Source organism: Petaurus breviceps, unplaced genomic scaffold (genome assembly GCF_028583685.1).
Source record: "Petaurus breviceps papuanus isolate PSGF00001 unplaced genomic scaffold, PetGlider_PUasm1.0 551, whole genome shotgun sequence".
NCBI lineage: Eukaryota > Metazoa > Chordata > Mammalia > Diprotodontia > Petauridae > Petaurus > Petaurus breviceps.
Window position 1 is genome coordinate 7,069,770 of NW_027186372.1, and position 17,557 is coordinate 7,087,326.

Genomic DNA, 17,557 nt, shown 5'->3' on the forward strand with positions numbered 1-17,557 from the left:
GAAGGAAGGAAGGAAGGAAGGAGGGAAGGAGGGAAGGAAGGAAGGACTTTGACACTTTAGGAGGAGATCAGAGATACATATGCAGATCAGAGATACATTGATGCACCAGAACACCTTACCTCAATCAGCCTTATTTATATTGCTAAAAAAAAAAAAAGTAAAAATGTTCTGACATCTGTTTAACTTGACATTTTCATCCTTTTTTTTTATAAAGCTCAGAGAGAGGAGCAACCTGTTAAAAACAAAACCAGGCCTCTCCTTAATAATGTTTATAAAGAAGGCTAGAGATAGTAGCCCTTTCCCTCAACTGATGGCTTTTAAAACCTGAAAGTGTTTCCCCCTCAAGGAAATTAACTCTTTGGTCCTTCAGGAATTATCTTCAAAGCCAAAGTACCTAGTATAAGCATAGCAATTTTTTTTTTTCCAAAGCTAATCATTTTCTCCAGATCCAGATGGTCAGTCTTTCACTCGCTGAGCAAGCCGGCCTATTCCATGCAGCTGTTCCAATCTGTGGCTGAAATCAAGATGTTGGAATTCGTTCTGTGTTCGGCCCTTTCATGCAGAAGCCAGTGGGGCTTGCGGCCCAGGGAAAAACCCAGAGGAGTCAAGCAGAGGTTGGGCCACAGGTGCTTTGACTAGTGGGCCTGAGCAAGCAATTAGCTCCCTTTTATCCCACTGTGGCCTTTTTAATGTTCCCAGGCTTTAAACAGAAGTGTTCCAGATTGCATCCTCTGCCTTTTGAAGGGCATCATCCCCCTAAGAGTGCATTAAAAAGTCAGGTATTTTCAACTTGCAGATCTCCTCTGAGACCATTTCCGGCTCTCCGACTCCTACCACCGTCGTATCAACAAAGTTCCAACAACCATCTGGCTGCTCAAGAAAACTGAATGTTTTACAATGTATGTTCATACTGAAGACTGGGATTGAATAGCATCCCTAACACAGGAGTCAAGGAAAACCTTGCAGACATTTAGAAAGCAGCGAGAGGACCTACAGTAGAATTCTGAGGAAGCTCAAAGTCCTATGATCCAAGCTTTATAACTGGAAAGAGCCTCAGAGTCCCTCACTTTACACATAAGGAAACTAGGGCCCAGGAAGAATAAGAGCAAGCGCATAGTAGGCACTTAATAAATCCTTGTTAAGTGGCTTGCCTCAGGTCACATGAGGAGTAAGTGACAGCATAAGAGAAATGACTGGGCTTTAAAAGGCATCCCGTGTCTATCTCTCTCTCTGTCTCCATCCCCCCCCCCCCCATCTTGCTTGGCTACAGAGATGGAGAGATGACCAGTGCTGACTGGTTCTTCTCTGGAAGAAGGAACCAAAGGTCCCTGAGTAGTCTACCAGCCTTTGAACCTTTTTCTTATTTAAACCCAGTCACATTTTTCAACATTCTTTCTGCCATCCTCTACTCTGTTTCACACTGAGGTCACTTAAAATCAAAGCATAGGGTCATGGATTTATAGTCTAAAGGTTAGATCATCGGTGTAGAAGCAGAATGGATGTCAGGGGTCTTCTCACCCAACCCCTTCAGCTTACAGACTAGAAGAGTAGAATAGCTTATCGGGGTCACACAACTACTACGTGTCAGAGACAGGATTTGAACCCAAGAGCTCCTGACCCCAAATGTAGCACCGTGTCCACTTCACCACACTACATCTGTTGGCTTGGTTCCAAGGGTCTTTCCAGGGTCTTTTCATACAACTCATCTAATTCTCCAACCAAAGAATCAAAGTTTCACATGATCCAAAGGGCAATGGAGACGTACAAGTAGGAGAGACAGACAGACATTCAGAGAGAGCGAGACAGACTGACAGACAGAGGTGAGTGGATGGATGGATTAGATAGATAGAAATCAGATTACATTTTTTTTCTTTTTTAGGAAGCCTGTCTTAACCGTCCAGTGCTTTCCCTCTTTTAATTATTTCCTATTTATCCTGTATATAATAGCTTGCTTTGTACATATTTGTTTGCATGTTGTCTCCCCCATTAGGTTGTAAGCTCCTTGAGGTAAAGAACTATTTTATCTCTTTTTGTATCCCCAGTGCTTAGCACAGTCCCTGGCACATAGTAGGCACTTAATAAGTGTTTATTGGGCTTCAGAATCAAATAAACTTAATACGAATGTTTCAATATCCAAAGAACAGAAAAGAAACCTATTTCAAATTTTACCATAGACACTTACTAGAGGATTGTATATGGACGTCTGAACTTCTATTACATCGTTTGTATCGACTTGTCTAGAGTGTCAGGCCAGATTTGAACTCAGTTCTTTATGATTCTAGGCCCTTTTTTTAGCTGCCATGCTACCTAGCTGCCTGGAGGAGACTACAACCAGTGGGACTACTGTTGTAGGCTAGGAAAAAGCAGGCTGAGAAGGAGAAATCTAATGACATCGCTAGAAAACATCAGTGGCCCCGATGTTGAGACAGTGGAGGAATGAACTGCATTTCTACATGTGTACCCTGGCCAGACAGATTCTCTAAATGAATGTCCTTCTGGGCATGTGGTCAGGACACACGCATTCTCTTATAAGTTTGCCTTTCCACACTATTCCTTGGGGATGAATGACTCTTCCATTGACAGTGTGTGTTTATGGGATAGATTCTCTCAGGTTTTTTGGAAAATGTCTTATTGCTACTATTCTTACTATGCCATTTCATGAAATGCTTCTGATCTGAGCTAATTGGGTCTTCTGGCTAACTAGTAAAGATAAACACATCAGTGGAGGTTCATGACTTATAGTTTTAATGAATATAATCCCATAGAGAACTTTGAACCTATGGTAAGCTTTTTTGGGGGTTATGCCTGGTGAGATGACCCATTTAGTTCCTTTTCTGAGGAGCTCCACATATCTATGTATTTGAATAAACATGACATTTATTTATAACTTTTTTTGACATAATCTAAATTTCCCACTCTCTTCCTACTACCCACTTCCAGAGATCCATCCCTTATAATAAATAATTTTTTATAAGAGGAAGAAAAAAGTACCACTAAACTAGTCAACATGTGAAAAATATCTGATATTATATGCAGTGTTCTATACCTATGTACCCCACCCCACCTTTCTGCAAAGAGCAAGGAAGATCTCTTCTTTGGGGGCCAACTTTGGCCATTGCAGTTTCATAACATTTAGTTTCAATTGTTTTATTGTTCTTTACACTTACATTATTATACTCACTGTGTACCTTGTTTTCTCGACTCTGCTTACTTCATTTTGCATTGATGTTTGTTTTTAAATTAATCTACGAACTGTCACATTTGAGTGAGTCAGGACTCCTTCCTGTACCTCCCTTTGGATTGCCTGCCTGAGAGCTCAAGGTAGGTTAAACTCTAGAGATTTTTTTTTAATTATACCTTTTGTTGTCTCATCAATTTCATTTCCAAATATTTTTTCTCCCCACCTCTCTCCAATGAGTTATCATCCTTTGTATATTGTATGTTAAAGAGAGGGGTTCGAAAAAGCCATTGCAGAAAACCTTCTAAAACTTATGATCCATTGTACCAGGATTGCTTCTTATTGTTCGGGGAGGATGGGTCATTCCTTGAACTGATTGTTACACTGGGAGTGGCATAGATGGATGGTGTTGATAAAGGTTATGGAACAATGCTGTACTCTGGATTTGTGCTAGTTTTTCTGGAACATGGTGGTACAGTGGAAAGAACCCTGGGTGTGGAGTCAGTGAATGTCCTGGGTTCAAATTTTGATTCTGTCACTGCCTGTATGACCTTAGACAAGTGGCCTCACTTTCCCAAGGTGGTCAGAATCAATCGTTCTAAGTTCCCTTCTAGTTCTAAATCTATGATCCTATCTTTAGATAATTAACTATCTCTAAGTAGAGGTACTTCTTACGCAGGAGTTGACATCACTGATGTCTCCTTCAGGAAATTCCTTAGAGGCTACAAAGCCAGAGAGAGACAGAGACAGAAAAAGAGAAAAAGACAGAGACAGATAGAGAGCCATAGAGAGACTGTGGCTGTCACTGCCTAGTTCAAGGTCAGAAGCCAAAGAGATAAACAGTTAATTGGCATGACTAAGTTTAACCTGGTGCCTTGCTGAGGGAAGCATTTGCTCTTGGGTTCTTGTTTGAGTGTTAATTGAAAATGACAAAATGGATAAGAGTGCCTTCACTCTGCAGATAGCTGAGTGGTTGCTTGGCTTCAGAGCTGCTTCTTTTCGGACTGTAAGCTATTCCATGTGTTCTCCCTTGGGTCTGTGCTCTCTATTAGAGCTGGTAAGCAACTGGTAGGATAGAGTCTAGTATAATATTGCCTGCTAATTAAATATTTGGTCTTATGTCCAAGATCTCAGACCTATCTCATATTTTTAGTATTCTAGGAAGGCTGTGATTTTCTCCAGTGATTCAGATCACACCCCATTCATATCTTGAATCTTGTCTGATTCTTAAGCATATTCTATAAGAGAGAAAGAATTTACCCCATGTGCTGGAGACCTTCCTATAGGACTTTACATGGGTATCAGGGTAGTACCCTGGCTGTCCATTGGTTACCTCTGACTCTGACTGCACAACAGGTCCACCTCTTTTTCCTGACATGCATTTGACCCCATCATCGCAATGCCATATCTGAGCATTTGTGTATTTCCCACTTCTCTCCTTGCAGAAAAGGTCATATTTGAAAATGTGCTACAAATATTGGGGGAAGAGTTGGTGGGTAGCCATAGTGATGCCAAAGAAAGAAGAAAAGAAAGAAAATCACATCAATGAAACAGTTTTCAAAATACACAGAAGGGAACAGAGATAAGCAGGGTATACTTTAGAAAAGACAAGTCCATTAAACTTTTGTCTGTTCCGGTTTCTCCTCCTATAAAACGGGGATAATAATGGCACCTCCCTGTAACCACCACCACACTCGTATACCCAGGATAGCTGTTATCACAGGTTCTTTGATCTGTTTTTCTAAAAGAAAGCAACTTTAAAGGAGTCAACAATCTTAATTTAATTAAACATATATATAATTCACTTAGTTCGGGGGGAGGGGGGGAGTCGGCACCCTGAACTCCAGAGAAAATACAAGCAGAAATTATAAGCAGAGAAAATAACACTGATCAAAGGAAAGGATTTCTACCCATCTGCGAAATTAGTACAGATCAACAGACAGATCCAACGCAATACATACATAGTTACCAGAGAAAGAAGCACCAACATCTGGGTTTTCAAAGGTGGGGGATTCCTTAATGACTACTCAGAGTCTCATCTGGCCAAATCACATGAACATTCTTCCAATGAGTGAGCTCCAAAGCAAAATGCTAACCTCAGGGCATATATAGACTTCTCAGAGCCAGAGGGCATCACAACCCAAGGCCCTAGTGCCAAATTAGAAATTAGCAAAAGGTACAGGCCTTCCTACAAAACAAGCCTCCCCTAAGCAAGCTTCCCTTAATGGGCTCCACCAGAGGCTTATTAATGGATGGGGAAGATCTTCAACTCCCATTAACATTGCACTACCTGACAGGGTTGGGGGGTTTTTGCCCTCATCATTTTAGAAATGATTGGGGTTAAGTGACTTGCCCTGGGTCACACAGCTAGTCTAAATGTCTGAGGCTGGATTTGAACTTAGGTTCTCCTGACTCCAGGGCTGGTGTTCTATCTATAATGCCACCTGGTTGTTCCCTGACAGGGTAGTTTTAAGGATCAGAAGAGATAGTATTTGTAAAGTACTTAAAACAGTGCCTGGCACATAATAGGTGTTTAATAAATGTTTGTTGTTTTTTCTTTCTCTCTTCTTCCTTCCAAATCCTGCTCCTTTGGACACTGACAGGTATGTCCTTATTAGACATGTGGCTATGAAGCTTCCCTATGCTTTCTGTTTTTGTCCCTACTGAAGTCCTTCCTCTAGTTCACTGGAAGAGAAGATTCTGTTTTCCTCTTGTAATTCAAACCTAGAGGCTTTTAAAAAATGGCATCTGCTCATTTCCCAATTGGTTGTGCTCCCTTTGGGTTTTTTTGACTTCTCTGGGGTCTCAACCATAGCCTAGCATAAGCCACTGGGGAAAGGGAGAGGAGGCTCTGGTCACACACCCTTTAGAACCCAGAGAAGAGACTATCTCAGTTCAACAGCTATTGTCCTCAGTTTGACTTTCTGTTCAGAACTAAACCTACTGTTCGATGTCTCTATGGACAACTTCAATCTAGTTCATGGTGAGCATTCCACATACATCCCCCCATTTTAATCTCTCAGGCCTATAATTTATCTGGTTATCATCCATGCTAGCCAATAAAACTAATGTTAAAACCCCAGTTCCTCAGCTCCAACATCTTTCTGTTGTCCCATGTAGGGGAGTGGTCAGGGAAAAGCAGAGAGACAAAGCTAGATCCAGGAAGCAATTCCATTGTCTGACCTACTCCACCTGTAAGCACACCTGATCTTTCCTAGGCAGATACTTCTAGGCTTATCTCATAAGAAGAAGGGTGGGCTCTGCTATCACTTTTTAAACTTAGGGCCCAGAGGCCTAAGTATCTGCTCTTTTAGGAACACAGGGCCCACACAACCCAGTTTCAAATTAGGAAACAAAGTTTTAGCTGCTTTTCTTCCACAAAGGAGAATTCATCATTTCCCAGAGCCTTGATTATGTCAGTTAACCAGATTTTATTAAATGTCTACTACAGTGTGAAGAACAGTGTAGTGGGAATGCAGATTTGGAAGATCTTCCCTGCCCCTAGGCTAAAGTGCACCTGAAGCCTGGGGTGGGAGGCTTGTTTTTCAGTAGATACTTCTTGATTGGCCAGTGAGTCAATAAGGTTGTTACATTTTCTGAGCCAGGAGAAGGTTATATAAGCCCTGACATGTAGCTTTGTTTTGGGGGCTCACTTTGAGAAGTGTTCTGTGATTTGATATGGATTCTGGGAAGCCATTGTCCAGAGCCCCCCCGGCTTTGAAAAACCCAGATGTGGAAACCCATATGTTGACTGGGTATGGATGTAATGGTTGGACAGTTTGGAAATCTGTCTACTTGATCTGTTTCTGTCTTGATAATTCTGCCTGTATACTTTGAAGTTCGGGGTGCTGACCTTTTCTCCTGAACAAGGTAAACGATATATGTCTGACTGATTAAAGTAAGCTTGTTAACCCATTTTGAGTTGCTTTCCTTTAACAAAGCAGATCCAAGAACCTGTATTGCTAGCAGCCACCCTGAGGACACTTGGGGTGCTTGCTGCTACAAACAGTCAGAAGGTCAATATTGTTAGATTGTAGAATGAATGGAAGAGAGTATAGAGTCAAAAGATTAGAAACACAGGAAGAGGTCAGGTTGTGAAAGGCCAAATGTAGGATTTCATATTTGATTCTGGAGGTAATAAGGGACAACTGGGGTTTATTGAGTAGGGAATGGTGGTGACATGGTCAGGCGTACTATAGAGGCCAACCACTTTGGCAGCTGGGAGAAATATGAGGTAGAGAGACCTCCCAAAAGGCTATTACAATAGTCCAGGCATGAGGTGATGAAGGCCTGCACCAGAGTAGTGGCAGTGTCAGAGGAGAGAATAGAGAAAAGGGAACTCTCAGCAAATGGCCACAATTTTGGGGTGAGGTATGAGACAAGGTCCTCATATGATGGAGTGGGAAAAGGAGATCTCATGGGAAGTTTGGGAGAGCTGACAAAATTTGGAGTAGCCATTGTGATGACTGGAATAGGAAAGCCATTAGGGAGTTACAAAAGTTACCTTTGTGAGAGTGAGGGCCCAGTTGAGATTATGTAACATGAATTTGTAGTGGACACAGTCAACATGGCTCGGTGACTTTCTCCAACTATGTTGAGCAGCACAGGTGGGAGCAATTTATGTATGGGAGTTTGTCGATGCATGATTGACCATAAGAGGGCAAAGAACTTGAGTACAGAGGATAGGACAGAGTTGCACCAATTTATCAAGTGGCTGAGAGAAGAGAGTAAGGAGCTCACAGCCAGTGCAGGGATGGCCTCCTCAGAAAGAACTGAGATATGGAAGCACTGGAGGTCAGGATGAAGACAAAAGTAGGATTAGGAGTCATAAGGAAGAAGGAAAGCTGGAATGATAAAAGGTTATGATCAGATAGAGGATTTCTAGCTATGGGTGGCTATTTTTCTCCTGAAGGAAAGACCACCTCAGGGAACAAGATCTTTTGGAGCACAGAACAACCAGTCAGAGAAGGAAGGAATTCCTGCTGACATTGTTTGTCTTTTGAACTTCCCTACTCCTGACCATTGAAGTAGGTCTCTGTTATAAGGCTCCTTCTACCTTAGAGTTACAAAATCCTTATGATTCTCATTTTCCTTCCTGATGAGATCCCTCTGTCACCAAACCCATTTCATGGGACTCTGTGAAGGAAACCAACAAGAATAACATTCTAGGCCAGCCAACTACAAGCAAGTTCCCTATGTGTCTTTGGTAGCCTTTTCATTGGCTAATATCTCTCTAGGATACATGTCCTTAGGATTTTAAGGTTTAGAATTGGAGAGTCTCTTAGATATCATATGGATCAACTGCCTTATTTTACAGATGAGGTTCAGAAGTGGAAAGGGATTTGCCAAGGTCATATACCTCTACCTCTAAGTCCAAAGTTCTTTCAACTACATCCCTTCTCTCCTGTCAAGCCTCATAGTAAACCATTAAGAATTTCAATTTGGGGGTGGCTAGGTGGCACAGTGAGTAAGAGCGCCAGCCCCCAGGGGCAGGAGGACCAGGGATCGGTTCCAGCCTCAGATTCTTAACACCCACACAAAAAAACTAGCAGTGTAACCTTGGGCAAGTTACTTAACCCCAATTGTTTTTTTAAAAAAAAAAGAATTTCAATTTGGAAAGAAAAGGAAGGAGGAAGGAAGGAAGGAAGGAAGGAAGGAAGGAAGGAAGGAAGGAAGGAAGGAAAGAAGGAAGGAAGGAAGGAAGGAAGGAAGGAAGGAAGGAAGGAAGGAAGGAAGGAAGGAAAGAAGGAAGGAAAAAGTAGAGAATGAAAAAATAAAATAAAGCTAGAAAGGAAGAGTAAAAGAGGAAGAAAGATGAAGTCAAATGAACAAATATTAAATGCTTTCTATGTGTCAGGCACTATACTAATCTCTGATGACACAAGGAAAATTAAAAAAAAAAAACAGTCCCTGCCCTCCAAAAGCTCACAATCTAACCTGATAACATGCAAACAACTATGTACAAACAGGATAAATTCAAGAAAATAATGATAGCTAGCATTCATACAGTGCTTTCAGGTTTATAAAGCATTTTACATATATTATTTCATTTAATAATTTGGAAATAATCTCAGAGGAAAGGCACTAACATTAAGGAGGCCCAGGGAAGGCATCTTGTAGAAGGTAGAATTCTAGTTGTGATTTGAAAGAAGCCAGAGAAGTCAGGAGTTAGAGGTAAAGAGGAAGAGAATCCTAGGTTTGGGAGAATGGCCGGTGATAATGAACAAAGTTAGGAGATGAAGCATCTTATTCTAAAAACAGCAAAGAGACCTTAGTCACTGAATTGCAGAGTACATGGAGAGGAATAAAGTCTAAGAAGACTGAACATGTAGGAAAGCATCAAGATACAAGGGTTTTAAAAGCCTAACAGAGGATTTTCAACTTAATCATGAAGGAAATAGGGAGCTCCAAGTCTTCATAATCCCAAATGGGGTTTTCTTGACAAAGATACTGGAGTGGTTTATCATTTCCTTCTCCAGTTTATTTCTGACAAATGAAGAAACTGAAGCCAATAAGGTTAAGTGACTTGCCCAGGGTCACACAGCCAGTAAGTGTTTGAGGTCAGATTTGAACTCGGGTCTTCCTTACTTCAGACCCACTGCTCTAACCACTGTACCACCTTGAAGCCTCAATAGGGGCTGGGGTGACATAGTTAGACCTATGCTTTAGGAAGATCCCTTTGATAATCAAATGGTGGAGGATGGAACAAAATGGGGAGAAATTTAAGGCAGAGAAACCAATCAGAAAGATGTTGCAATAGTCCAGGCGTGAGTTGATAAAAGGTCTGTAACAGAGTGGTGGCAATGTCAGAGGAGAGAAGGCAGCACAAAGAAGAGACATTGCACAGACAGAACAGGTAGAACTGACAGGCCTTGGCAACAGACTGGATACAGTGGGTGAGAAAGCGTGAGAATCAAGGATGACGCCTGAAGACCATCTTTTCAGGTTCATGCTGTCGTCCAAATCCAGCTGGAACAGATGCTAAGGCCTAAGACACACCTTGGACACAGTTACTAGGCTCGCTTCTAGAACAGGCAGTGCTCGGGGCCCTTTCTGCCTTCCTTGCCTCTCAAGATTTATGTCTGGTGAAGCACAGCCATAGCTGCCCCCAGCACCATGATTCAAGATCCAGAGAGCCGTTGCTTCCTTTAAAAAAAATGGTCCATTTTTGGACCAGGGCCAACTAAGGAGAGAGGAGGCAGAGCACCTGGTTACTTTACAGCATCTGAGTGGAAAGGGGACGCAGTGGTTATCTAACCTAAATGCCTCCCTTCTTTTCTTTGGATTTTATCAAAGGGTGGAAGATATAATCGCAGAGTGGCAGACTCAACCTCAGGACAGGTATAGTCTGACCCAGAAAATCCAGTATCTCTTAGATGCAAACAGAGGCAAAAAAAAAGGGTCAAAGTCACAGAAGTTCAGAGCTGGAAAGGACATCAGAGGTTAGCTAGTCCAACGCATGCCACCTACACAAGATCCCTTCTACAGCATCCTTGATCAACGCCACGCTGCCCATCCCCCAGCCTTTCCCGAAGACGTCCCGTTGCTGTCATTGCTCATCCCTCATTTTCGAAGACAAATGAATGTCTAACATTCAAAGACAAAGTAATGTCTGACCAAGCGTGACTTGAATATAAGTGAGGCAGAGCTGCAAAAAGCTGTCAGCTTCGCCTCTCTTCCTGAGTCATTGTAGTCCTGTGGCAAGACAAAAGTCAAAACCATGGCTGATGGTCTGGAACGCAGTGGATGACCCTGGCATCTTCAGTGGCTGACCAAGTTCCAAGCTCTCCACAGTGATTGCTATAGCCATCTTCATGGCCATTGGAACAAATTGCTCTCATCCACCCATTCTGCATCCAGTGACAGGGAACTCACTACTTCCAGAGGTAATCCATTACACTTTGGGATAGTTCTAGTCATTAGAAAGCATTTTCTTAGAACCAATCCAAACCCAGTTATGTACAACTTTACTCCATTGCTTCCAATTCTGCTGACTGGGGACTTAGTATCAGGGATATTCTGGTAAATGTTTAACAACAAGCTCTCCAAAAAACAAACAAAAAGGGTATGTACAAGGGCAGCTAGGTGGTGCAGTGAATAGAACACTGGCCCTGGAGTTAGGAGGACCTGAGTTCAAATCTGGCCTCAGAAATTTAACACTTAACATTTACTAGCTGTGTGATCTTGGGCAAGTCACTTAACCCCAATTGCCCTGCCTTCCAAAAAAAAAAGCAAAAAAGTATGTACAACACACTTTTAAGTGTAATCTGCATGGTTAACATTTACTACATCAGTTTCTAAAGTCTATAAATCAACAAAACAAACTCTGATTTGTAATACTGCTGATTTTGGGGGTGTAAATACTTATAAAGAACCTACTATATTCCCAGCACCCTGCTGACATGGAGATGCAAAGAGAAATAAAAGTCGGGCCCTACTCTCAAATTTAACAACTGGCTCTCTAGAGGTCTGAGTTGGCTTCAGCACACCCTGCACCTAGAGCATGTGGAACATAGGAGGACATGATCTCGAGCTAAGAGGAGCCTTAGGGAACATCTTGTCCAACCTCCCTCATTTTATAGGAGAGGAAACTATGTTTTGGGCACAAAGACCTTAGAGAAATCAGCCTTCATTTCAACAGGCTTACAGCATCCCGGAATATAAGAACTAGAAGGAAACTTAGAGATTATTTTGCTCCACTTCTTTATTTTATATAAAAGGAAACTCAAACCCAGGTGGGTAAAGTGACCCTCAAGGTCATACAGAAAATAAATGTATACATTGGGCGTTCCCTTCTGAATCTTGTACTTTTTTCTCTCCCCTGAAATGGCCCTCCACAAAGTTTAAGCACAAATCCTGATTTCAGACCACAACTGTATACCTGATAACTTTATCAGGCATATGTGGCCTTTCCATTATCACCCCCTGCCTCAGGCCCTCGCTCCTTTTCGGTCTGTGTGAAACAAAAGGATTATGGAGACAGAGATATGTCTGGGGAAGGGTCAGGTTAAAAAGCATCCCTTTATGTGATATTTGCACATCACTTGGTTGAAGGGAGAAAAAAACTCAACCATGTTGAAAGCTTTCATGTTGGTCTATATATACTATCCTATCTATAGGACTGGGTGTGGACTGATATTGGCAAAGCCCCTTCTCTTAGTCTGTCCGCTGAGTGCTTATCATAGGGAGACAGGGACACAGGAGACATTATCACCAAGCAAAGCTCACAATAGCCAAGTGCTAGTCTCCTTTGGGGCTGAAGCTGGCGACAAATACAAATGCAGAAATTCAGAAACAGCGCCTTCCAGACAACATCTCTGACTAGCTTTGGCCCAAAGGTAAAGATTATGATACCAGATTGGGCCTCACCTCCCAAAGGCCAATCCTTTGTATTTTTACATTATTTGTTAGGAGGAAAAATCAAAATAGAATCAGAAATGGGACTTGAATTTGTGATATCGGTCCCAATAAGACCAATATTAAAAAATCCCAATTCCTAACTGGACTATTATCAAACTAAAAATTTAACCTAAATGTTGACCCTGATTTATGAAAGCATAATGTTTTCTAAGCTAGAGTACTAAATACTATGTATTGTCATGGGATAATTATTTATAGGAGCAGCCATGTGGTACAGTGATCTGAGTTCAAATCTAGCCACAGACACTTGTGAGTGTGACCCTGGGCAAGTCAATTTACCTTGTTAATAACAACTTCCATTTTTACAGGATTTAAAGGTTTTCAAAAAACATTTCTTACAACTACTATAGTTGGAAGTATTATGAGTATTATTATCACCATTAACAGATTCAATTCAATTCAGTGTCTTTTTGTACTAAGCACTGTAATCTAAAGTCCCTGGCTTCAAGTACCTTGCATTCTACATAGAGAAATAAATACAAAATATGTGGAAAATCAATGCAAAGACATGGGGAAGGGGACAGTATGGGTTAGGGGGTGTAATACAAACGACTGGGAAGATTTTTTTAAAAGCCTAGAGTAAGATGTAACTCTTGAGCTGAGCCATAAAGGAAGCTAGGGATTATAAGGGACAGAGGCAAGGAAGAAGAGCTTACTAACCGTGGGGAAGTAGGCTGGGCAAAAGCAGAGGCGTGTGAGGTGGAATTGTGTGTGCCACAAATGGCACATAGGTCGGTTTGGCGGGACCACAGAGTCAATAAGGCAATATAAAAGTAACCTGGAAAGGTCATGTGGAGCCAGACTGTGAAGGACAGAGTTAACTTATGTTTGATCCTAGTGGAAATGAGTAAGCTGAAGGCCTGAGAAGTCAAAGCCCACACAGCTAGTCAGTTAGGACTCAGACGGTTGCTCTTTCCAATATACCACACTGCCTCTTTGTTTACAAAATGGAATATGGGAAAACTCTGCTGTATAGAAGTCGTCTTGATATTCCAGTGAGGTCGACAAATGGGTTTTCTTTGCCCACAAGAAATAATAATAGAATTATTAAATATCAGAGATAAATGAGACGTTAGTGATCATTTCATCCAACCCCTTCATTTTAGAGGGGAAGAAACAGGCCCACAGAGTGAAAAGTGACTTGTTCAAAGTCACACATTCAGAAAGTAACTTGTCCAAGGTCACACATTCAAGGTAGCAGCAGGGAGAATAGAACAGAGGTCTCCTGCTACCCTTTGAGCAAGCTACCAAAAGTGACAATTTCATTATAACAGGAGTTGATTAGAAGAACCTCAGATCAACTGAATGAGTCCCCCCTGCCAATTAACTCAATGGGATCACAGGGTATAGACTGTAGATCTTTATTAGAAGAAGCACCTCCTAAGGGGTGGCCAGGTGGCTCAGCGAGTAAGAACACCGGCTCCAGTGTCGGAATGACCTGGAGATCAAATCCCAGGCTTGGACACTCAGCACCACACCCAGAAATAACTGTCCATGTAACCTTGAGCAAGTTACTTAACCCTGATTGCTTTAAAAAAAAAAAAAGAAGCACTTCCCAAGAAACAAACATGCAGCTTAGTTTAGACCTTTGCTCTCAGATAGTTATTCCATATAACAAATAATATTTTTTGAGGAAAATAAAGAAAAAAAAAGGGGGGGGAATCTGCTAAACTGACTAATATACTGAAAAAAGTTTAAAATATGTGTAATGTACTAATCTGTGGGCCTCCCATTTCCACAGAGGAATGGATTGGAGATGAATTCTCATTTCTCTTCTTTGGAGTCATGATTGTTCTGTGTGATTTCCCAACATTCTCTTTTGATTGTTTTTGGTCTTTTAATGACTGGTTGACTGAGGCTCAGGAGAATGGATTCTTATTGGGAGGAGTCAACCCCTCTGCCTTTTGTTTCCTTTTCTGAGCACAGATCAGAAACTAACAAACATAAAAATGAACATCCCTAGCCTTGGGAGTTATCTTGGGGATAATCTTGAGTTTAGCAGATCCTCAGTTTTGGCAAGTTCCTGGGCAAACCTCATGCCATTTTAATTTCAACTTCATTAATATAAAGAATATTTTCAGGGCGGCTAGGTGGCACAGTGAATATTTCACCAGCCCTGGAGTCAGGAGGACCTGAGTTCAAATCTAACCTCAGACACTTAACACTTACTAGCTGTGAACAACCTTGGGCGAGTCACTTAACCCCAACTGCCCTGCCCTCCCCCCTTCAAAAAGTAAAAGAAGAAGAAGATAGAACAAGAACAGAAGTGCAAACTTTCTTTCTCCCAATATTTTAGGGGCACATGCTCCCCTATACCACCTTAGGCTTTGGGGAGAGTAGGTTCAAACTTAGCACAGTTTCTATATAGCACTGGTACCACCAAGTTCATGTCCAAATGCCCAAATGCTGATGAGCTACTTTGAAGCTGGGTCCTAAAGGTTACTCTTCCATCCTTAGTGTATCACTAGTGGGCTGGCTGCAAAATTTGGCATGGATAGACTTGACTCCTAGACTCATAACATCCTGGCTTCCCATATGGCTCACTCTCTTGACTTTTTTTGAAACTCATAAGGTGATGGTCTCCCACTTCCTTCACATGAAGAGGCAAAGAATGGAGGCCCATATTCATAGCACCATGTGTTGAAGGATCAAAGTCTTTCCTCCTCACATCACTGTCTCTCACTGGATGCCATCAAACAGAAAGAAGTCAGTTGAAGAGATGATGTCAAACCAAGAGAAGAAAGGTTGAAGACAATTAAGTTTTCCCCAGCTCTGGTTTTGCAACTTAAGCCAATCAAGGGCCATTATTCACCAAGGAGCACAGACACTAGAGCGTAGCTAGGTGAAGTGTATAGAGCTCAGACCCTGGAATCAAGACTCATCTTTCTGAGTTCAAATCTGACCTCAGATAGTTACTAGCTGTGTGACCCTGGGCAAGTCACTTAACCCTGCTTACCTCAGTTTCCTCATCTATAAAATGAGCTGGCAAAGGAAATGATAAACCACTCCAGTATCTCTGCCAAGAAAATCACAAATGGGTCATGAAGAGTCAGATACAAATGAATAACAAAAAAGAGACTATTACAAAATGTCTACACATGCTCCAGAATCTTTCTAAGGCATTTCCATTGAATGTCATCATGTCTCCCAGAAAGAGTCTTTGCCCTCCTCTTTCCTCTGAGGAATTGCACCAGTGACACTCTCTGCATGTTCATAGGCTCGTTGGACAGTTCCCTGTTATAATAACTCTTCCAGTGGTTTATAAATTTTTAATAACTTCATAAATTATGCAAAATTTTAAAGCTTAAGAATTCACCTGGATTGCAGCTAAGTAGTACAGTAGATAGAGCACCAGGCCTGAAGTCAGGAAGCCTTGAGTTCAAATTCAGTCTCAAGATATTTACTGGTTCTAGGTGGCACAGTGAATAGAGCAAACCTCATGCCATTTTAATGTTAACTTCATTAATATAAAGAATATTTTCAGGGAGGCTAGGTGGTGCAGTGAATAGAGCACCAGCCCTGGAATCAGGAGGACCTGAGTTCAAATCCTACCTCAGACACTTGACACACTTACTAGCTGTAGGACTTTGGGCAAGTCACTTAACCCCAACTGCCCTCCAAAAGCAAAAAAAAAAAAAAGATATTTACTGGCTGTGTGACTCTGGGAAAGTCACTTAGCCTCCATCTGCCTCAGTTTCCTCAAATGCAAAATGGGAATTATTACATCAACACCAGCTTCACCAGGTTGTTGTGAGGATCAAAAGAGATCATATTTAAAGTGCTTAGCACAGTACCTGGCATATATAATAGACACTTCATAAATACTTCTCCCAAATGGGAAATAGCTAAACAAGCTATGCAATATGATTGTAATGGAATACTATTATGCTATAAGAAATGATGAAAAGGATGCTCTCAGAAAACTTGGGAAAACTTGCATGGACTGATGCAAAGTGAAATGAGCAGAACCAGTAACAGTAATATTATACCATGATCAACTGCAAATGAGTTAGCCATTGTCAGCAATACAATAACCTAAAACAATTCCAAAGAACTTATGATGAAAAATGCTATCCGCCTCTGGAGAAAAAACTGATGGCATCTGAATACAGACAGAAGCACACTATTTCTCTCTCTCTCTCTGTATCTGTTTTGGTTCGAGTTTTCTTCCACAAAATGACTAATATGGAAATATGTTTTACATGATTCCACAAGTCTAGCCTATGTTGGATTGTTCACCACCCCAGGGAGGGGAAGAGAGCGTTGGGAACTCAAAAATTAAAAGATAAAAAAAATAATGTTAAAAATTGTTTTTACATGTAAATGGGGAAAAATAAAATATTTAATGAAGTAAATAAATACTTCTTCACTCCCCTCCCTTTTTTTCAAATGGGAGGTTAGTCCCCACCATGCCTCTTCCTCAGTCATCAGTGCCATTAAAGTTTCCTGTCCTGCTGTCCCAAGATTTCTGGGGCTCCCAGAACACTCACCCTCTGCCTCCTGCTGTTCATCTCTCTGGCTAAAGCTGCCATAGCTCAGCTCTCCTTCAAGACCCAGCTCAAATGTCACTTACTCCACAAAGCAATCCCTTTGGGTCACAGGTAGTATTTTATACACAGTGAGTATTTAATAAAATGAGAGGCCATGCAAGGTTCTGAAAAGAACACTGGATCTGGAGTCAGAGGAATAGGGTTCCAAACCCTTACTCTGCTATTTACTAGGTGGTCTTGGGCAAGTCACTTCTCCTTTTAGGCCTCAGTTTCCACATCTGTAAAATGAAAGGATTTGGACTTGATAATCTCTCAAGTTTCTCCCAGCTCTAAATCCCATGAGCCTAAATGTCTGGTGATCCAGTAAATTGATGGACAAAGGCAGAGGTTCAGGTTTGAAGAATATTAGCTGTTTCCTTTGTTCCAAGCTAATTACTCTGCTCTAAGCCTCTCTTGTTCCTGATATTTC